Source organism: Toxorhynchites rutilus, chromosome 2, assembly GCF_029784135.1.
Source record: "Toxorhynchites rutilus septentrionalis strain SRP chromosome 2, ASM2978413v1, whole genome shotgun sequence".
NCBI classification, from domain to species: Eukaryota; Metazoa; Arthropoda; class Insecta; order Diptera; family Culicidae; genus Toxorhynchites; species Toxorhynchites rutilus.
Window position 1 is genome coordinate 255,124,741 of NC_073745.1, and position 9,500 is coordinate 255,134,240.

Below are 9,500 nucleotides of genomic sequence, written 5' to 3' on the forward strand. Positions count from 1 at the left end.
AATGTATTTGGTCGCAGCATTATATGAGTAAAAAGCAAATAATCGCTCGAAAATGACTTGATTTTCGCGATGTGACACATTTTCCGTTTTTCATGTTATGCATCCAATATTGGATACGAAAATTTTCCAATGATGGGGAAAAAATATTCACAAGCTTTCCTGTTAATTGCGATTGATTGAAAAATCACAAAACCAAATGTATTTGGTTGCAGTGTTATATGGATAGAAAACATTAAAATAAACCCTTTCGCATGAATGTATCTTTCAATTCCCAGGGGAATTGGCAGATTATTTTTCAGCAACGATGATAACAACGAGGATACCGCGCGTGTGTGTGTGTGGCGGCTGCTCCGATGTTTCAAGCGGAACCGTGGCATCACTCTCCTCCTGATGGATTCCCTTCTGGCCTTAGGTACACAAACAGGCTCTTGGTGACACCGATCATCAGCGCTTTCATGATAAACGAAATTAGCTTCACAACAACAGCGACAACATGCTCCAATCGCTGTTCAATCATAACTGAGTGGGTTTACGAGCGGCGCTCGCTTATATACCGATTGGTGATTTCAATAGCCTGTTTTGAAAGCAATTTTAAGACTATTGAAACAAGTTTTTGGATCAAAAAGTAACAAGTATATGACGCGTAGACATTTTATCTTTCAAATGAAGTGTTTATCATACCATTTCGTTCAGTTGTTTAAGAGCTATTAACGCTCAAAATCTCGGTCTCCAGCGTAACGCTTTCGTTCTCGAAACTTTGGTTTTACACCCCGGTATAGAAATGAAAGACGTAGTCCTACGTCAATACGGGTCTAATGTTTTGCGATAAAGAACATAATCACCACTTTTAACGAAAATCTAGGAACGACTATTGGCATTGGTTTGGCATGACTGTATGTATGTTTCGCAGCGGAAATCATTATTCAGATCATTTTTACAGATCTGAACAAACACTCTTGAAGTACATTCGTTGTTTTTACCAACCTAAATATTCTCTAGAAATAAATTGTATGGCAAAACAACGGGTCAGCTAGTTTAGACTAAAGTGGCTAGCCCGCATGTGCAAAAAAATGAGCGAGCTTAGAACATATAAAAACTCCTAAAACTATGTTACGTTTCATCGATTCCCTCAACATCACATTGTCAGTTTACTTTGAGGATTTGATTTATATTGCTAAAAGTACCGTGTTTTGCTATTAAAATTATCAGTTTTCCAAACCAAATACTTTCATTTATGCTTCCTAGAATTTCGGAAGTTTATAAAATTAAATTGCAATCGGAAAAAAGGACTAACAATAATGAAATGTCACGATATTGATGCTCGAAAATCAGAAAATCCGTTTTTCTGCGTCGTCGGCTGTGTTCAGCTGTAATTATGCTCTCAAATGTCATCTTGTTGTCAATAATATTGACCGTGTAAGGTCCGCTTAAACCTAACGTGATGCGGCAAAAGAGTGGCAAGTTTTTGCGGAAATTATAATTTAATGATTATTCTAAAATTAATACCTTTTCCTACAATATTCACATTATTCAACGGTTGATAAAACTTATTCCTAAAATTATACTTTGCCTATAAATTTATGTACACTCTATTCTTACTGTTGATTCAGCAACGAAACGAACCACTTTCCGTAATTTTAATATTTATTGGAGATAATATATTAAAATTTCCCTACAACAATATTACATATTACCTTTCTTCATAGATATCAAAATTAATAAATCCTTACGTTTCTAGGTTCTTAGTAATTCCTGATTTAAAGTTTCTGTTTCTTTCCTCCTCTCTTTCCGATTCAATGAATCTAAATTGATGATATTCTTAAATATAGGCAATTTAGAAAATGCACACCGAAATACCTCAAATAACATAATGATTCAACACAGTTTCCGTATCTAGCTTTCCAATCTCTACAATTCTCTTCTATCCACGACTTCTATCACTGGCGCCTTTATTTGAATTTGCGCTATTGAATTTGAATTTCCTTTATCTGTCTTTCTTTAATCTCATAATACCCCTTCTAATCCCTATGTTATGTTACTGTGCGTTACGGTGTGGTACAATGGGTTTTCGTTAGAGGTGCGTTGTCACAGCGAAGCTGTGTGCAACACTTACAGTTATTTACAAGTCTCAGAATTACTATTGTGATTTGTTTTTACAGTTGAGAGTAAACAGAAAGGTAATAAATTATGAATTATACTAGATTAGATTAATGGCTTATAGTACGGTTTGATAAGCAGTTTATTTCACATCAAATTAATGAAAGAAAACGTTTCTGGTAAGAACGGAAAAAGAAACGTAAAGGTAGGTAAAATTTATATAATTGAAAAACATTGAATTTATAAGCGTATATTTCAGTTTTGAAGCTGCTATCTGAACGTTTTTCATTCCCTGTCCGAACAAGTAGTACGCCACCAACAACGTGCAGTGGACAAGAAACTCCCCAACATGCTGAAGCTCCGCCCAATCGAGTATTATTGAGCTACCTCGAAAGTCGAAATTCTTGCCCTTCCAGGGACCAAGTAATAACCAGCTGGCGCAATATCTGCAATATCTAATTGAAACAGCGAGTGGAATATCCCACGAGACATGAGGTTTGGTGTTGTCCTGGTTGAACATGACGACATATGACCCGTTTCTGGGCGTTTATCCTGCATCTGACTGATGGTGGCTTCATAATACAAAATTCTTTTTCAATCTCACCCAAAGTAAGATTTTCATCGAGTGAAGACTGACTATAGAGAGAAGCTAATGGTGGTTCATTCCGATTGTTCCATGATTTTGATCGCGCCAGTTTATAAATTATGTTGGAAAATCAGTTTCAAAATGATCAAATAATCCACCACAATAAATCTTCGAGACAAGAATATAATAAAATCAGCTGAGCTAGATTCACCGGCGCGTTAAATTTCCGAGCCGCCTGGAAATTGAAATCATATGATGTATTACTTGGCTAAAGAAAAGTTTGCAAATCTCCTAATAGACTAAATGATTTACAGTCGACCGAGAGCGCAAAAACCAAACTTCCTACCTTCTACGATTATAACGCAACAGACGCTAAGCTACGTAGCTAAGTTTAACCAGCTGTTCGCTCGTTTAGCACAAGTGTGAGACCAATTGAAAAGCTATGTCGGGACGGAATTACCTGTCTGCGGAACTGCACAAGCGTGCAAACTTTCAATCCAACCGATGAGGATCCACTGCTAGCGTGTGGGGAACATGCGAGTCGGGATTCTAGCTCCACAGAGAGCCATTGGATTATGGTCCCCCGCACGAGGTTAGAAATGCGAGAACAAGCTGAAGCAGAAGTTGATACTTGATCCCCAGCTAATACTGCTACCGCTCGGCCAAAGGTATCCACTGCCAGAGTTTTCCAGAGTTGCTGTTGGTTTTTAATTAAATAACACTCCTCATTCAACCGTCATGAGAGCCAGATGATGGCATAAAATTCCGGGCCACAGGTGGAAATGCGTGAAATTGTACGAAACTTTCTCTTTCATATCTCTCATGATCTCCGGATCCCAACCAGGAGGGGTTTTAATTGCAACCAGTACTTAATTGACGTAATCTTAATGGAATGCTTTAAATTTACATCTTCAAGGGTCATCACCGAGACCGAATCGTTATCCGGATTGACGGCTGTGTGCTGTGCTGTGTTTGTGGGAACATGCAATTCCGGAGGACATAATCTGCATTGGAATAATTGCAGACAACCTATTCCGTCGGCCCATTCCACTGTCGGAGAACTGAATGATTTATGCATTCCGCCGGTGATAAATTTGCTCTTCAAGAGCACTCCCCAAACCCGGGTACGGGAAATCACCACAACTCGCTGTGTTTTGTCATGCTGATTGTTTAATTGATACAATTAATTAATCTTAAGTACAAAAGCTTGTTGCTCTATGCAGAGGGCTTTCGGTTCAAGGCGGCCTGCCCTTAAGGATCACTCACTCACTCACTCACTCACTCACACCCACCCACAGCACCCACAAAGCATCGATTTTCGTGGAAACTGTTCTTGGGCTGTAAAGGCAGCAGCAGCAACACATCAGCCTAACGGCAAACAATTTGAATTCGTGACTAATCGTCGCATTGTCGCCTTCGTGATTGCGGCAATGATTTGCCTTTAATTTGAATCCGACAGTGCATTCCGGCGCTAAGATTTATCGCCAATTGATTGGGCATTCTTTTGAGTATGCTGGAAAATATCAAATGTTAATTTGTTTTGTAACTAAAGCATTATGATAAAAAAAATCCCTACGATGATTACATCTGGTTGGTAAGTACAGTATGATGCTCCCGCTAAACCTTCATCTCTTCGGATTGTAATTCATGGAAATTTCCAACAAGTGAACCATAATTACGTAAATATGGAGCCAAAAAATCACCAGCCCTAATGAGCAAGTTGCTCAAAGTGCCTCCTCGCTCCACACACGGGTTCCGACCGAGCGCTGGTCTTTTTCGCATTATTCTCTTAATTACATAATTTTGAATAACTATGGTGATTCTCTTCTGCAGCCGGCGTAACTTAGTCACTCATCCCAGCGGATATGCCTGAACCCATCGTGGCACCAGAGCATCATCTCACTACTAATTCCACCATCACGGGATCATCACTCCACAGAACACCAAGAACTGCACTGGACGAGATCGCCCCTACCGCCCATCACCCCGAGGATGGACCCCACCGCCCTAACGATGGATTGAATACAGGTTGGTAAACGAGTAAAAAAAACACACCCGTGTTGGCCCCGGCTATTTGGCACTGAAATTAGATGATGTTTGTATAAATTTACATACTTAATTTTAATTGACTAAATGTTCAGTCCATCCATGACATGGAGGGATGCTTTTTTTGGCAATTTGGGAACACATCACCGTCAACGCCGCCGCCGCATCATCGTACACGGCTACCATTAGCAGGACGTGACATAAATTATTTGGAGTATGATCCTGGGCATCGCACTTGACAGGAAATGGGTACTTGGGTACACGTGTGTGTGTGTGTGTGTGTGTGTGTGTATGTATGTACTCTTTATACCCGGACCAGATGCTGTGTGCAATCATAGGTCCAGTGCGGGGTGTTGTTCGAATTTGAATGAAAATTAGAATTTGTCCGCCTGATCGTCCGGTAGAGCGTCAACCGAGTTTACACTGGTAATGTTGTAATTATGGTGAGAGGTTTTGTAAAGCTTAGCAAAATCGATAATTCACATTTGGAAAAGGACCGTTCTATATTAGAGGCACTAATTGTGCTGCCTTTGGGAAGATGGTTTTTCTATTGCGATTTACATTGTCGGTTATTCTGGGTGAGAAACAAAGCTAAATGTTCACACTACTGGTAATAATTTACTACTGTCGGTGTAATGAGTGAGACCCGATTACAGTGACAGGTTGTAAGAAAACAAGAAACCTCTATGCAGTCTCTTTTGTGCCATTCAAATTGAAAGGTAACGGTGTAAAACGTATCAATTTCAGTCATTTATGTGATGAACAAAAACAATAATTTATTATAGAAAACAACAGAGGTTTCAGAGTGAATAAAGGGTGTGTCACATCAAATTGCATCACGGAAAGAACGCTGTAGAAATTCGCCCAGTAGACCGATCCTTTTGAAAATTTTAGACAGTAAAATAAAAGCTATTAAACAACTTTTGGCATTTTCTTTTTATTCATACTTCGAGCCCAAGCCCGTATGCTCGCACCTTCCTCTTTACCCCGTCCATAAGGTTCTGTACAACGTCAGATTGTAGTTTTTTTAAACAGAAATCCATTTTCTCTTGAAGTCCGCTTCCGATTTCACAACTTTTGGGTTCTTCCGGAGGGCCTGCTTCATAATCGCCCAATATTTCTCTATTGGGCGAAGCTCCGGCGCGTTGGGCGGGTTCATTTCCTTTGGCACGAAGGTGACCCCGTTGGCTTCGTACCACTCCAACACATCCTTTGAATAGTGGCACAAAGCGAGATCCGGCCAGAAGATGGTCGGGCCCTCGTGCTGCTTCAATAGTGGTAGTAAGCGCTTCTGTAGGCACTCCTTAAGGTAAACCTGCCCGTTTACCGTGCCGGTCATCACGAAGGGGGTGCTCCGCTTTCCGCAAGAGCAGATCGCCTGCCACACCATGTACTTTTTGGCAAACTTGGATAGTTTCTGCTTGCGAATCTCCTCCGGAACGCTGAATTTGTCCTCTGCGGAGAAGAACAACAGGCCCGGCAGCTGTCGGTTAGGAGCCTTCTGAACCTTGTATGTATGCAGGCCCTCCCGCTGCTTGGTCCGCTGGACGAATGAACTTGACAAATTCAGCTTATTGGCGACATTCCGGACCGAACTTCTCGGATCACGTCTAAACTGCTTAACTACGCGCTTGTTATCTTTTTCACTGACGGAGCATCCATTTTTGCCGTTCTTCACCTTCCGGTCGATGGTTAGGTTCTCGAAGTATCGTTTTAGTACTCTGCTGACCGTGGATTGGACGATTCCCAGCATCTTACCGATGTCCCGATGTGACAACTCCGGATTCTCGAAATGAGTGCGCAGGATTAATTCACGACGCTCTTTTTCGTTCGACGACATTTTTCCAAATTTACGAAAAATTGATAGTGAAGCATGACCAACGTGATCTATACACTCTTATCTGATTATAAGCGAAAGCTGAAGATATAATTCCTAAAAATTAAATTTCTACAGCGTTTTTTCCGTGATGCAATTTGATGTGACACACCCTTTATTAATGGACCCTGGAAGGATTAATATGTTTACGAGAAAGAAGACTATTTGAATGAAGATATAGGAAACAGTAAGTCGTGACTGAAAGATTTGGTGAGTCGACGATGATCTAACTTCACGATTCTCCACATACTTAAGTGGCATAGAACTGATAAAAGAGGCCCTTGTGATGACGCAAAACAAGCAAAAATGGTGATGTTCGCTGCTTTGAGTGTAAAAAGAGATTGAAAATTTGCCTCTATTGTAGTAGTAAAATATTTTTTTCATTTTATAGGTTGACTAGCTGACCCGGCAAACTTCGTCCCGCTCAAAATTTGTTTTTGTTACCAATGCCTTCAAATATTCACGTTTTCTTACTAAGCGCAAGTTCATGAGTCCAATCGCAGAACTGTTCATTGATTGATATTCTAATCGACCCCGTTGAATTTACCTTTTACTAAAAAAACCCTAGTACTTCTACCAAAACTCATCATTATTCCAGACACAATTCTCGTCCAAGATTTTTCAACCACTTGCAAATAACACGTTTCTCCGTTACATTGAATAAATGTTTTATACAGAAAATATGATAGAATAAAGACAGACCCCTCTCCTCTTCTCCCCTTAGAAAGAGGGGAAGAGTGTCTATTCACCATTTAGTTTTCGAATAATGCAGAAATTTGTCTTTCATTGGTATGGCAGCTCCCCCTTAGAGAGGAAGGTGGAGCCACCCTAACCGTAACTAACCACCGTAAAAACGTTTATTGCATCCGAAAACCTCCACATGCCAAATTTCGTTTCATTTGCTTGATTAATTCTCGAGTAATACAGAAACTTGTGTTTCATTTGTACGGCAGCTCCCTCTTAGAGAGGAGGGTGGAGAGTCTAACCACCATAGAAACATTTATTGCACCCTAAAACCTCAATTTGGTTTCATTTGCTTGATTAATTCTCGCGTAATGCAGAAATTAGTGTTTCATTTGTTTCATGATCTGACATGTATGTACCTACCTATACCTATACCTATTACGTTTAACCATTTGAGCCAATCTCACATCACAAAACATACCCATTTGAATCATCAAATTGTTTACTTTCTTTACTATATTCACTGTATATGTTTTAAGCAAAAAAAAAATTGGATAAATTTCTTGTCTAATGGTATACAACAGAACATATATCTCAATAACGAATTTGCGTAATATTGGTTTGAAAACTCTTAATGAATCGTTACATGCCTCATTTTTAATTTCGTAGAGTTATCCCCTATATAGAAAACAAATACGTAGTTCTACGTCAAAAAAAAATTGAACCCACTAATCAATAGAACTTCCAATTTAGGAATTATTCCTGATAAATTCTAAGAGAATCCAGTTCGGGTACGAGTGTAACAGAAACCCACAAACGTGAGTTCTAATGATACTTCGTTTGTTCAATCCAACAAATTTCAAACCGCCGGAAATTTTTTATCGATTCCATGAAATAAATTGAATTTAAATATTGGAACATCGTTTCTTCTGTTACTTCGCAGCAAATGGTTTAATCACATTTGACAGTACCAACCATTCAAAATTAATCCGGGTTCGTGCGGTACAAAATGGTGAATTGCTTGTCCAAACATGTATATACTGAAGGCGTGTCTAAGTACATTTCAAGCCTTTTAAAGTTCAATAAAATTTTGCAATGATACATACAAGAATACAACAACATACAGCAACAAGCATTTGAATGTTCCGTAGTGAATGTAAATAATTTTCAAAGCATGATTTAGATTTTCGACCCAGAATATAATCAATGATATTATGCGGGGCCCGAAATCTTCGAAGGTGAAAAATGAGGACCGACTCTACTCTCAGTAGCTTCGCGTCGACTAGAACTGCTTCGGCAGTCGCCGCCAGCAAAAAAGTGACTTGACTAGAAAATGAATTGACTAACTTTGACTAGCGAGGAACTAGTCCTGTCAGTGGTTATTTTAACTGACTCGACTAATGAATACAAATCTGCCCCTTAATTCAACTGACTTCAATCCACATATTAATTAGTATTAGGCGTGCAAAATAGCGCTCACACACTGCACGTTATTTTATACGTGTTAGTAATTTTCGTGTACGATACAAATCAATCTAGCTCACCTGTAGCGTATGTCAAACCACGTAGAACTCGAACATCGATGCATGCACATCTACATGGGAGAGAGAAAGAGAGGAACGAATTCGTTTTGGGGGAAGTCACTGCAAAATCAGCCGTATGGCACCCGCCATGTTTTTGGTGCCAACATCTCAAACGTCAAAAGTATTTGTTTTCTTCAAAATAGCGATCCGCGTTTAAGCCATTGAGCTTCGTTTACTAGTTTAGGGGAGCGTCAAAGAATAGCTGATTTTCAGTCGGAATGAACGTTTTCAAAATTAAAATTATGAATGAAAATTAGCTTTTCCATATCAAATTAGTATTCTATTTAAATTAAAAACATTTTTGTTTGCAGTTGGGGAAAAAATCTCATACGAAAATTGTTTATGGAGACAACTTTATATTATAATGAAAAAAATCAGTAACAATGTTGGAATTGTATAGCCATATGGTTGAATGAAAGTCAGAAATATGTGTCTCAAGTAATTAAATAACATGATGTGAAAATTTTGATTCAAATTTTGAAATTCAAAAACCGGCTTGGTGTCTTCTAATCTGATAGAGATTACACTAACGAGTTTGGGACCCAAATTATTGTCCTAATTTGAAATCGCCACCAGACGTCGACACTATTTTTCTGTCATCGCGAATTACCAATTTACCACCATCTGA

At 39.2% G+C, this 9,500-nt stretch overlaps 1 long non-coding RNA gene across 1 annotated transcript; it reads left to right on the top strand.

Moving 5' to 3' along the window:
- Positions 1-2,058: 2,058 nt before the first annotated feature.
- LOC129764734 (uncharacterized) lies at positions 2,059-2,808 on the top strand. The gene is made up of 3 exons (XR_008741206.1): positions 2,059-2,177; positions 2,239-2,302; positions 2,357-2,808. It is a non-coding gene; the product is annotated as an uncharacterized LOC129764734 (long non-coding RNA).
- Positions 2,809-9,500: the final 6,692 nt, after the last annotated feature.